This window comes from Lissotriton helveticus, chromosome 1_1 (genome assembly GCF_964261635.1).
Source record: "Lissotriton helveticus chromosome 1_1, aLisHel1.1, whole genome shotgun sequence".
In the NCBI taxonomy this organism is placed as follows: domain Eukaryota; kingdom Metazoa; phylum Chordata; class Amphibia; order Caudata; family Salamandridae; genus Lissotriton; species Lissotriton helveticus.
The window spans coordinates 2,091,022,025-2,091,036,412 of NC_136057.1; positions in this window are offsets into that span (position 1 = coordinate 2,091,022,025).

Below are 14,388 nucleotides of genomic sequence, written 5' to 3' on the forward strand. Positions count from 1 at the left end.
AAGGACCGTCAATGGACCTCTTCTCTTTAAAGATTTGATCCTGAATCACTTGAAGCCCAAACACCTTTCCACATTTTTCTCCATAGAGCATTCCCCCAGGGCTCTGGGGGGCAGGCCTCTCCCCGGGGCGCCTCTGCGCACGATTATATCCCACATTCTGAACTTCACAGACAGAGATGTTATCTTACAAGTGGCTCATTTGCATGGCAATCTCCAGCATGAGAATGCTACTATGCGTTTTTTCCCAGATTTCATGTTTCAAGTCCAACGCCAGATGTGTACTTTTGATGCTGATAAAAGGGCCCTCCGTGAGCACAGTGTGAAATATATGATGCTCTTCCCTGCTAAGCTCATAGTCATTGATGAGGCGAAGACATACTTCTTCGACTCACCAGTGGCGGCGAGCGACTGGCTGGAGGGATGGCGCACTGTGGGTCACAAAGGAGGTAAAAGTCGAACATTGTCTAAGAATGGGAATACCACAGCGGAGCAGGCATTCGGTAGTCAGGAATAATGGCACAGAACAGATAAGTGACTTGAGACACGTTCTCCCAGTCATTGGAACTGAGCGTTTCCTTCCCAGAGACATCCGGGGAATTTCTGGTGGGGTCCAATGGTGGTGATATCAGTGGAGGAGCCCACATGAAGTGTGACTTTGAATGGGCACCCGCAGCGTGAGACCCTTCATTTTCCAATATAAAGGCCAAACATGTAATCCGATGAGTGAGGTTGCCTCTGAGTTAATCTACGTGGGCTTAAATGTATTACACAGCATGTATATTTTACTTCATGCTGGAGGCTGGCTCACGGCCCCTGATTAATGTTTGTTAGTGCACAGTTAGGGTGACAGGAACTCTTTGCATTTAGGAGGTGGGAGGTTGGTTACTCAACTAGCAGGGTTGCAGGGTTGCAGGGTTGCAGGGTTGCAGGGGGTTAGGTACAATGTGTAGTTCTTTTGGGGGGCGGTTAATGGGTTCTATACACACAATTATTATTTATTTTCAATCAACATCATGGGAGATCTAGCTAGTCTGCAGGTATGGACCTGGAACGTAAATGGACTGAGGAACATAATTAAATGTACACTTGTCCTTAAGCATCCCAAGGGGCATTCCCCAGATGTAATATTAATTGAGGAATCACACCTAAGAGGGATTAAATGCAATGCAATAGTAGCGCTTGGGATACAAGATGGTGGCCCACTTCGGATATTCGATTGGGGCTTGGGGGCTGGGAATCCTGTCCCGCAACACACTGCCCCAAGTTATAAAAGGTACTTGGACAAATGGCGCAGGCTGTTGCATTGTAGCAGCTGGCAAATGGGAGGGGCGCTTGACCGTACTGTGATTGATTTATATACCCCTGGGATTCCATGCAGTGGTCTTCCCAAAGATAAGTTATTTCCTGATGGCACTGCCCTTGGGTACTCTTTTGATCGGTGGGGACACAAATGCAGTTATGAATCTAGAACTAGACGGGTTTGGCTCCCATACGGGCTGGAAGGAGGAATGGGGTCTGGCAGGCTTCGTCACAGCCAAGCTCCTAGCCTGGCTGGAGAAGCGGGATAGAGAAAGATCGTGGGTGATGGGGGTGCGAGACAAAACTGGGGTCAATGAAAACAAACAGTAGAGAAATAGCAGAAGCCTTTGCTACGCTTTTTGAAGTGGTCTATGCACCGGAATGCACTAGGTATGAAAATGATTGCGAAGCACTTCTAGGAGACTTTACTTTGCCCACAGTATCAGGGAAAGTGCGCGAAGCACTAGAAGCCGACCTCAATGAGGAGGAGCTGAGTGGTGTCCTGGGTTCCCTGAAATCAGGAAAAGCAGCAGGTCTCAATGGGCTCCCGGTTGGATTATTCAAAGGTCAAGCCTCCATAATAGTACCACACTACAAAATATTCTGATAGAGGCACGAGGGAAGGGACAACTCCCATTAGATCAATGAGTGGCCAACATCGCAGTAATACACAAAGCGGGGAAACCCCCGGATCAATGCAGCTCATATCATCCTATCTCCCTGATCAATGTGGAGGCGAAGATATGGGCAAAGGCCCTCGCTAGACAATGGTGTCAGTCATTTCAGAATTGGTCCACTTGGATCTATTAGGTTTTATGCCTAACAGAAGCATCCTATGAAAAATCCAAGTTCCAAGGTTCACTTGCCCCTACCCGCAATGCTAAGTGTGCTTACTGATTGCTAAATATGTATGCTAACTGCACTCAATTCAACATACAACATTCAAAATGCTTTACGCAGTTTTTTATAACCACACATTTTTAAATGAGTTTATTGTGGATCAACTCTCCGCTAATATATCACATTTTTCTCGTGAAATACAATTTGCATATACAAATTCATGAACGATCACAAAATATAATCATCTCCTGAACAATGATGTAATGACAAATATTCTCCAGAAGAGACTTTTCCCAATGCATTTCGGGATCTGCACTTATCCCTATTTCAGGGGAACTGTAATAGATTCTGAACATGAAAGTCTTTGTATGAAAGGCCAGGGAGGATTTACAGAAAAAAAAATATTTAAATTGATGATTAGTACATCCAGAATGTTTTCCCACGCCACCGATCTCTCGTAAATAGTGTTGTGTGTTAACCAGTGTGATAGGTTTTGATGTCCAGGGCACAAAGAAGATGAGAAATGAATATAAAAATGACTCAAAGGAAGACAAAGTTCACTGCATGCTTCCAGGTGTCTTACAAAGTCACTACTCCAACCATAATATGCGAGGCACACCTAACCAAGTGCAAAAATCAAAACCACTCACGTCATCAAAAACCTGTATATCTTGAAATCTTATCGGATTCATGAACTTTGAAAAAAAATCTCTCTGAAATAAATGAACTTAACAACAATGCATATGTGCAACTCGTATGCTGTAGTTTCACAAAATACTATCGGACTTATCCGAATCAATACGGGTTACCTTTCAAAGCTTCGTGGTTCTGTGGGAGAATGCAAAAAACCTGTTGCCTCTTATTTCTAATGGACACCGGAACAAGTGCCTCTGTGACCAACGAAATGTAACAATCAATATAAGCTTACTCTAAATAGTGCTAACTCATTTCCTGCCAAAAAACATAAGCCTTTCACCTTCGTCTTGTATACCGGCACACTACATTGTGTTCTCTCCTCGATCTCAAAAAACGCGGTCTACTCAGTATCTTTTTCCCATATAGCCCTGCGCTCGGTACAAAAACAACAAAGGACTATCCCAGTCTTACTCATCTCTACTGATTCAAACAAAGGTTTTTTAGTGAACAATCCTTTAAAATCTGATTCGCTTTGGAGTAATTCCCAACGATGGTTAATGAGCTTTTTGATGTTATAAGACCTTGTTGAAAATTTAGAAACAAAAACCATCCCGTCTTGATCTTTTTTGTCTTTGGTTTCTAATAAATATCTTCTTGGAACTCTCTCCACTCTTTCTTTGGCTGCAGTAATAACTGTCCTGGGGTATCCTTGTGCTTGAAACGTATCAATTTGTTTTCCCATTTCTTCTGATGATGCTTCTGATGTAGATGAGATTCTCCTGATTTGTAACATTTCAGAATATGGTAAAGTTTGTAAAAGAGTGGGTGGGTGAAAACTAGTGTACAACAAAAAATTGTTGTGATCCGTTTTTTATGGAAAACAGTGCTAACTAGTCTTCCTTGTGTTTTGGTGATGAACACATCTAAAAACGCTATTTCGTTGTTGCTGATTTGTTGTGTGAATTGTAGTGGTAGGTACACCTTCACACTTGTATTTTTCATATAGTTCTACGTGAGGCAGGCCACCTCATTTCCCTCCCAGGATGCTAGATTTTTGGAAAGCAGAGTACAGTAGACAATTGTGTTTACACAAACTAAAGGAGTGCCCAACACATTATTCAAATTCATAACAGAAGCACCAGACATAATCTACAGAGACTCTACGGGGTGCTCCATATAACTAGAGATCCTGCTGCCCAACAGACAGCATTGATGGCGCTAGATCCATCAATGGCAGTCGATGGTATAGAATAGCCCTATCTGTTTATGGTGCTCCACAGGAAGTGTTTTGGCCCTAACTTCTGTAGTTGGGTATGGTTACTGTATGAGACACCTTTGTTCCGGGTGCGGGTCAATGGGGCGTTATCCAGACCCTTCCAGCTGCGAAGAGGCACCAGGCAGGGTTGCCCTTTGACCCCGTTACTTTTTGCCCTTGACCTGGAGCCACTGGCACATTGGATTAGGAGAGAACCAATGATCTGGGGTAGATTGATGCCAGGAGGGTGGGAAGAGCGAATTTTGCTGTATGCAGACGACATAGTCTTGTATCTTGCGCGTTCGTACTACTCACTGGCAAGATTGCTTCACATTTTTGAGCAGTTTGGTAGCTACTCGGGATACACCATCAATTGATCCAAGTTAGTGATCTTCCCAATATTGAGCCCCCCACCCTGGGTTCCAATGAGGTGTGCAGCCCCAGTCATAATGGAGAGTTTTACGTACCTAGGCATCCATGTTACGCGAGACCAAAAGGCATTTCTAAAAGAAAATCTTGAGCCCCAGATGGACTGACTTGTTACAGACATACCTCCCTGGCGTACCCTCCCGCTATCTCTTATGGGCAGGGTTGCCCTGTTTAAAATGATGGCATTGCTGTACCTCCTATATGTTCTCCAGAACACCCCATTCCCCATGCCCCAGACAATCTTTAAGCGAATAGCGCAGGAAGTTAGAACTCTGTTGTGGCAGGGAGGCTCTCCTAGAATAGCGCTCCATAAACTGCAAAAGGGAGTTTATGATGGAGGTCTGGCAGTTCCACACATCAAGCAATAATACCAGGCCTCACAACTACTGGTAATAAATGACTGGGTATACACAGACACCAATGAGCCAGCCTACAGAGTAGACAGAACTGTCATGCCAGAAGGGAACTGTGAGCCACTACAATACTCGTCTTGAGCAGCCGGCACACACTGGGGTGGTGGTAGAGTGCTGGAAGGAGATTACTCGGTTGGACTGGGAAACTAACCAGTCGAATCCCATTATGGGTGGGCAATCCACTAAAAGATGCGTCTGCCTTAAGGGGCTACAGAGGGTAGAAATTGATAGGCATTGAGTACCTGGGTGACCTATGAAAGGGGGACACTCCCCTTGCTTTTGAGGAGCTACAGCAGGAATATAATTTAAATCTGACACAGAGATACCATTACCTACGACCAATGCATGCACTACGGAGCCACATTCAATGTGGTACCTATGTCCCGAATCACTCTCCATTAGAGGATAGGTTGTTTCTCAATCCCACTCCTGAGAAAATGACATCCACGATATATCGCAAGCTGATACACAACATACCAGACGCCCTGCTGACCCTGCGGGACATGTGGGTTAATGACCTGGGGAGCATAGATGATGAAAAATGGTAGGAGGAGTCAATACAGAGTCCAAGAGAGATTACAATTTGCCCCAGATTTAGACTAGTACAGCTTAAGACACTACATCGTACCTATTAGCCCCCATACACACCTATATACCTGGGGCAGGGCTCCAACAGTATGCGTCAGAGGTTGCCAGCAGGAGGGAACTTTCCTACATATTATATGTGAATGTCCAGAAATTACCAGATACAGGAGGAAAGTCACAGACGTTATGTCTAGGGTGGCAGAAATGACGGTTCCAATGGACACAAAATGCCTTCTTATGATGATTAAAGGTGACTCTGATTGTCCCAGATAGGTAGGAATATGGTTGGCACGCTTAGCTGGGATCGCCAAAAGGAACATTGCCAGGGTGGGGGCGTCTTCGCCTCTGTCATTAGAGCAGTGGGAACGGGATCTTGACTGTTGCCAGTGGGCTGAAGAAACAGTGTATCAGAGATGGGGTTGTGTTAAAAAATGGGAGAAAGTATGGGCAACATGGTGGCGACACAGAGAGACGCTGGTGGGAGAGTAATGCACAACAACTTCAATGGGGCGGAGTGGGGACTAGATTGTAGGAACCAGGCTAAGACACTTCTTGGATAATATGTTGTGCTACGAAATTACTCCTGTAGAGGCATTAACGATGTACAATCTCCTATTTCTTGTAAAAACTACTGCTTGTCTATCTAAACCTCACCATGTATAAACACAAGTGATTCATGTAAACCATGGTCTTTTGAGGAATGTTAATAAAAAGAGCTTTCTTAAGAAAAAAAGATATACAGGAATTTACTGAAAGGCATTTTGTCAGTTAATTCAAAGTGATTTCTTCACTTTTTAAATTTCATTTTATAAGTCTAATTTTACAATTTGTATGTGCAATCTATTTCCCTGTTTTAAAATTGGTTTTATCGTACTACAAGAATAGATGGTATTGAAAAACAGATGGACTATTCCTAGATAATGATGAAATGATAAATGGTACATTGCATTACATGTCGTAGTATAAATAGAATAAAACGGTGTCAGGCATTCTTTGTGAAAAAAAACGCAGAGACGATCGAAGCGCGTTACCTTAAGCCACAATAAAGTCGATTGCAAGAGAGGCCGAGTATGTTGATATATAAACGGGTATGCTGAAAAATATATATATAGATACTCTGTGGTGGAATTGGCACTGAGAGAAGCCTCACGGCTGAAACGCGTCTGCCAAGCACTTCACAGACTTTTTAAACTTAATGTCATGTGTAAGATCTGGTGGTAATAAATTCGACTTGGTACCCTACCCAAGCAGTGTCGGACCCTTCGCAGTGTGAATGGGTTGTTGGACTTTATATATGTATATATAAAATATATGACAAAATTATACATTATACGGGAAACATCCTTTACAACGCAACTTTTACCACGCAGTGCCTTCACGTCGCAACTTTTACAACGCAAACCATTACAACGCATTGCGCTGGGGGGCGCTCTAGGATAGGGAATAAGTTTAATTTACTATCCCACACCTTCCCTAGTGTCCACGGGGACTGGAGTTGGAATAGTAAATTAAACTATTCACTATCCAGCACCCCAAAGCGCTATGCGTTGCAAAGGTTTTCGTTGTAAAAACCGTGTTGTAAAGGCATGCGTTGTAATGTCATACATCCACATTATACTGCTAAAATTTAATTAATTAAATAAATGAAACTTTTACGCTTAAAATAAAGTTTTCAATTATTATATACCTAACTTATAGCCAGGTTTACTAAATATTACAAATAAATACAACTTTTAGTTAGGGTTTATGTTGTTTTAATTATTGTTTAAAACGTAATATTCTTAAATGAAATTAATATATTTGAATTGAGTTTTCATTTACTACTCATTTACTTTGAAGAATTAAACTGTGTTTCATCATTTCTAGGTTAATAGTAAATATTTTAAATTAATGTATATTTTACTTAAAGATATTTTTGTTGTTTAGATTAAAATAAGCGTTATTAAATTTCCCAAAATGATCTCCTATGGAGACCTCCACCCAAGTGGTGGAGAACTCCACCAATAGGTAACAAGTTACAAAGAGTACATAAACTCTCATGAATTATATTGTTAAATGCTACAGCTCCTCATTAAGTCTACATCTAGGTGTAAATCTCCGCTTAAAAATTGTGATCAGCAAAGTGGGGATAGAAAAGTGAAGAGTTAAACCTAGGTGTCGAAATAAATGTTCAGGTGGGTAAAGACACTCAAGTATATTTACCTTTGTGACTCTGTCTCTTTGTTTTCATTCAGGCTCAAAAATGTAATGTCATATTGGTAAACCTAGTGAGAAACAGTTGAGGATACCAACACAAGTAACATCAGGTGTGCTGTGATGGATGATGCTTTATTTCTGCACAAGCCATGGTAAAGCTTCCTGTTTTCTAGGGTCAATCAATCAAGACATTTGTAAAGTGCGCTACTCACCCATGAGGGTCTCAAGGTGCTGGGGGGGTGCTGCTTCAGCTCGAACAGGCAGGTCTTGAGCAGACTCCTGAAGGTTAGTAGGTCTTTGGTCTGCCGTAGGAGGATGGGGAGGGTGCTCCAGGACTTGGCAGCGAGTGGGAGAATAATCTGGAAACATCCTTTACAACACAACTTTTACCACGCAGTGCCTTCACGACGCAACTTTTACAACGCAAACCATTACAATGCATTGCGCTGGGGGGCGCTCTAGGATTCATGATATATTCCCTGTTTCGACCAACTAGGCATATTCTAAAATGGTGTATGTAACATCCATTGTAAACATTCGGGCATCGAGGCCATTGACGGTTGTTTGGCGGCCTTCTCCTCTACCCCTAACCATTTCTCTACTGATGAGGGAAGTTATCCCGAAACCCGAGCCATGTCTCGGGCGATACCCAAAAACCCGGGACATGTATCGGGTCTAGAGATTCATCAGTCCAACAAGTACCGACTTGCACCCACCTGGGTGATCCACTATTGAACTACAAGTACCAGAATCCCGAGGGGCGATCCGGAGGAGGGGCTAGCGGTGTGCGCTCCATTGCTGTGGTTTCTATTAATTGGCTCCCTTGAGCTGTGAGCCGACGGGCTCCTGGATGCTGCCCTGCGTGCCGGTTCGGGCATCGAGGCCATTGACGGTTGTTTGGCGGCCTTCTCCTCCACCCCTAACCATTTCTCTACTGATGAGGGAAGTTATCCCGAAACCCGAGCCATGTCTCGGGCGATACCCAAAAACCCGGGACATGTATCGGGTCTAGAGATTCATCAGTCCAACAAGTACCGACTTGCACCCACCTGGGTGATCCACTATTGAACTACAAGTACCAGAATCCCGAGGGGCGATCCGGAGGAGGGGCTAGCGGTGTGCGCTCCATTGCGGTGGTTTCTATTAATTGGCTCCCTTGAGCTTTGAGCCGACGGGCTCCTGGATGCTGCCCTGCGTGCCGGTTCGGGCATCGAGGCCATTGACGGTTGTTTGGCGGCCTTCTCCTCCACCCCTAACCATTTCTCTACTGATGAGGGAAGTTATCCCGAAACCCGAGCCATGTCTCGGGCGATACCCAAAAACCCGGGACATGTATCGGGTCTAGAGAATCATCAGTCCAACAAGTACCGACTTGCACCCACCTGGGTGATCCACTATTGAACTACAAGTACCAGAATCCCGAGGGGCGATCCGGAGGAGGGGCTAGCGGTGTGCGCCCTATTGCGGTGGTTTCTATTAATTGGCTCCCTTGAGCTTTGAGCCGACGGGCTCCTGGATGCTGCCCTGCGTGCCGGTTCGGGCATCGAGGCCATTGACGGTTGTTTGGCGGCCTTCTCCTCCACCCCTAACCATTTCTCTACTGATGAGGGAAGTTATCCCGAAACCCGAGCCATGTCTCGGGCGATACCCAAAAACCCGGGACATGTATCGGGTCTAGAGATTCATCAGTCCAACAAGTACCGACTTGCACCCACCTGGGTGATCCACTATTGAACTACAAGTACCAGAATCCTGAGGGGCGATCCGGAGGAGGGGCTAGCGGTGTGCGCTCCATTGCGGTGGTTTCTATTAATTGGCTCCCTTGAGCTTTGAGCCGACGGGCTCCTGGATGCTGCCCTGTGTGCCGGTTCGGGCATCGAGGCCATTGACGGTTGTTTGGCGGCCTTCTCCTCCACCCCTAACCATTTCTCTACTGATGAGGGAAGTTATCCCGAAACCCGAGCCATGTCTCGGGCGATACCCAAAAACCCGGGACATGTATCGGGTCTAGAGATTCATCAGTCCAACAAGTACCGACTTGCACCCACCTGGGTGATCCACTATTGAACTACAAGTACCAGAACCCCGAGGGGCGATCCGGAGGAGGGGCTAGCGGTGTGCGCTCCATTGCGGTGGTTTCTATCCATTGTAAACATTGTTTAACCAAAACATGTATATAGATCTTCATGATGTTCAGGTCACCTGGGGACTTGGAATCTAGTTGAAGAATATATTGTGTCTCTAATCTCCATAACCTAGATTCTCCATTTCCTCCCCTTCTACTGGGCGTAATTGCATCTATGACATAATATTTAAGTCCACTGTTGTTACTGTGGACCTCCCTAAAATGCCTCGCCACAGGGTAGGTATTGTCCTGATTTGAAATGGCACGGAGATGTTGCAATATGCGTTTATGTATGGCCAGTTTTGTACTGGCTACGTATCTGAGTCCACAGGTACAAATGAGTACGTAAACTGCATATTCAGTCTTAAAGTTTAAGAGCTTACTGAAGGGGTCTGTATATGTTTATCCCATGTAAGCAGGCCTTGCATGTTTTACATTTGTAAAATCAACTGTAGGTCTGTAACCAGGTGCTTTTATTGATCATTTCTGGATTCATATTAACCAGAGAGTCCCTCATGGAGGGTGCCTTGCTATGTTTAATAGACAAACTATTCAGAAGTGTTGGTCCAATGACAGGGTCACTAAGTACGGTGGGCCAGTTCTTGTTAACGATTCTGTGAAGGCTAGAATGTTGCCTACTGTAGCCCATAGTAATCCTAAAGGGGTTAGATGTATCACCCCCTCCGCTTCCATCCATTACATTATCCTGGCATTCATCATGCTCAATTGCCTTTCTGTCAACAAGTAGCTCGTTTCTGTTATGCCTCATAGATTTCTTATTAGCGCTATCAATGGTGTGTTCTGAATATCCCCTCTCATGGAATCTCTGTTTACTCAGCTGCTGTGCCTGTCTCAGGTCAGAATCATTGCTACAAATCATTCTGAGGCGTAGCAGTTCCCTATTGGGGATTCTGCTAATGAGGTGTCGCGGGTGTGCACTGCGTGCATGGAAGGTCGAATTGCCTGAGGTTATCTTTCTATAAAATCTTATCTCAATATTGTTGTTATGTATGTATACCTCAGTGTCTAGGAATGGGGTCGATGATTGACTCATGGTGACAGTAAAATGGAGGTTCAGGTCATTTTCATTGATATCTGTAATCAATTTCTAGGCCTGTTCCGTGGTACCGTTCCACAGTACAAATAAGTCATCTGTATAACATAGCCAATCACATTCTCCTCAAAGATTTTACCGAACTTGCTTCTGAGGACCAGCTCCTTCCAACTACCCATGTGCAAACAGGCGTAACTTGGAGAGAAACACGCCCCCATGGCTACGCCCCTCTGTTGTTGATAGAGGAGATTATTGTACATGAAATCGTTATTTCTAAGACAATGTTCCAACATCTCCAAAAGCATTTCATTGTGATCCTTGTATTGTGGAGGTCTTTGTGATAGGTAATACTGGGTTGCTCGCAAACCGTCCTCATGTCTAATGCTGTTATAGAGGGATGTTACATCCAAGGCCAACATCAAGTATCCCTCTCTCCATGTCACATCTTTGATCTTGCGCAAGAAGTCCCCCGTATCCTGAACATAAGATTCCAGTGATTTGACAGAGTCCTGTAAGAAATAGTCTATGTTTATTAATGTTTTCTCAATAATGCCATCTCTGGCTGAAATGATTGGTCTGCCAGGGGGTTTGTCAATACTTTTATGGATTTTGGGGATAAAATATATCAAAGGTGTTTTTAGTTTACGCATAAGAGCCTCATATTGTTGGGTTTGCTTATTGTATTTGTGTTGGTTTTTTTGTGTCTCAATGTGCAATTTCTTAATTTGGGCTGTTAAATTTTCATGAAAGATATCAGGAGAGTCCAGGGCATGATGGGGTTGAAGGTAGACAGTAATTTATACGGAGTAACAGGAGCAATTTGTCTAATGCCTGTGGTACTTTCTCCCTTATTGTCATTGTCGTTGTGACCGCTCGGAGTGTTATATCCTGCTCCCTCGGTTTCCCACAGTTCTTGCATTGCTTTTTGTTCAACGTGTGGAACTTCCTACATTTTAATTTCCTAACTGCTTTGTAAATATCCAGTCTCGTGGCGGCATAGTCAAAGTCTATTTGAAGTGCAATTCAAGATTTTTTCCTCGTCATCTGATAATACGATACACACACACACACACACACACACATATATATACATTTATTCAACAACAACCGGAGACAATCTTCAATATAGAGCAGGAGCTTGATTTTTTAGTATCGGAAAGACTGTCAACACTCAGACCACGACAAAAGAACTTAGCCAGAAACGTCGGAATACAAGAATACAAGAAGACGCGAGAGACGACGGAAACAAAAGCAAAAAAGTGCAACAAAAGAAGCCACAAGGTTGGCGGAAAAAGATACATCAGTGAATAATTCCGTTATCAACCTTTCGGATGTTGTTCTGACAAAGGCGGAGGAACAACTTTTGTCCTTAGGCCTCAATTACTGCCCAGCACAGTCTTTTAAATATGCGCCAACTCGTGTTGACGTATTCTGCTATATACAGAAACTCAAACTCAAAAAGTTCTTCACACTACAGAGATTGAAAACTGTCTCGAACACTTGTACTGCAGCCACAGTCTCAGGGGCTCCTGAGATAGTGGCAGCTGACGTCCCCTTATTTTTGGACTTACATGATTTAAATGCGACATCAGATTCTCAATTGGCACCACAAGAGGAAGATATCTCAACTCAAAGACGATTGGGCAAAATCAATATGATACAGAAAGGTGCAGGATTAACTCCATACAAAGGCAAGTCTGATTTTCTACCATTAATGACCAGGGATGCAATAGACACCTTTCATGACTGCATTATTTCAGAGGTAAAGACACTTTATAAGAAAGTTAACAGAAATAAGAGACAAGAGTTCAGTCAGCAACGGGCAAATTATTTTGCATTGATGAAGAGGCTAGGCACCAACCCGAATATAGTGATAAAACAGCGGATAAGGGTGGCAACTTGGTCCTTTGGCCAAAATCTCACTGCATTACTGAAGCGCATAGACAGCTGCATAACGGCGAAAGTTATATCAAGTCTAGCAATAAAGTGTATGGTCAAGCCAAGGATAATCTTCACAAGTTACTTAACAAATGGAGAAGAGAAGGTTTAATTTCAGGGGAGGAGTTTAATTTATTTATTTATTTTATTTATTATAACACTTGTAAAGCGCACAATTACCAGTCAGTGTCCTGGCGCTGAAGTGGTACTCCCTAAAAGTTCAGACGTTAGTGTTTAGAGGGAAAAAAGCCAGGTTTTAAGATTTTTTCTGAAGGCCAGCAGGTTGGTGTTTGATTTAAGGGACAGAGGGAGGGAATTCCAAGCTTTCGCTGCGCCTCCCACAAAGCTCCTGCCTCCCCAGCGTACTTTCCTGATTCGTGATGTTTTAATCACTCCCATTGTGGCAGACCTCAGTTGTCTCCCTGGTCTGTACCACTGGAAAAGCTCCTGGAGAAACGCCGGTCCCACCCCATGCAGTGCCTTAAAAACGATGCAGAGGGACTTGAATAGAATCCTCTTCCTTATCGGGAGCCAGTGCAGCCTTTCCAGTTCCTTAGTGACTGATGAGAACTTGGACAGGCCCCCGATCAGGCGGGCAGCTGCATTTTGTAGGACCTGAAGTTTATTAAGCACCCCCTGTTGAGCCTCTAAGTAGAGGCTGTTGCAGTAGTCCAGGCGCGAGAGAACTAGCGCCGTCACCACTGTTCTCCTACTTCCCTCTGGCAGAAAGGGAAGAACCTTCCTGATGGTTTTCAGTATCCAGTGTATGGAGGAAGTTAACGCCTTTACCTGGGGTTTGAAAGTCAACTGATTATCTATGATAACTCCAAGATTCTTAACCTTTTGAACTGGGGATGGTGGCGGGCCCATATCCGTAGGCCACCAATTAGAACTCCAAAGATTTATGTTAGAGCCAAAGGTGAGCACCTCGGTCTTGGAGGAGTTTAATTTCAAACAGCTTTTTGCCATCCATAAACTTACAGCGGACATACAATCCTGGAATCTCGCTGCTACCCCCAGCTCTTTTCCGGGCAACACTGAAACCACAATCTGAGTGTCATCCGCGTAAGAGGTTAACTCAAATCCGAAGGCACGAATCACTGGGGCAAGAGAGGATACATAGATATTGAACAACGTGGGGCTAAGGGAGGATCCCTGAGGGACCCCCCCAGGGAGTTCGAAAGATCTTGATTCGAAATCTCCCATGGCCACCACTTGTGTCCGATCTTTCAGGAAGGCCTTCAAGATGTTAAGTGCTTGCCCCTGAATCCCGCAAGCCTCCAATCGGTTCACCAGCATAGCATGGTGAACCGTATCGAAGGCCGCAGACAGATCCAATAGGATCAGCACTGCTTGGCCTCCCTCATCGAGCACCTTTCGGACCTCCTCAGTGGACTTAATCAAGGCGGTCTCGGTACTGTGCCCGTCCCTGAACCCGTGTTGAGCCGGATCTAGACCCCTCGAATTCCGCAGAAAGGCACAGAGCTGGTGGTTCATGATTTTTTCAATTAGTTTTGCCGGCAGAGGTAGTCTAGCGATTGGCCTATAGTTATTGGGGTCTGTAGTGTCCAGCGATGGTTTCTTAAGTAATGGACGAATAGATGCCTGTTTCCACGTT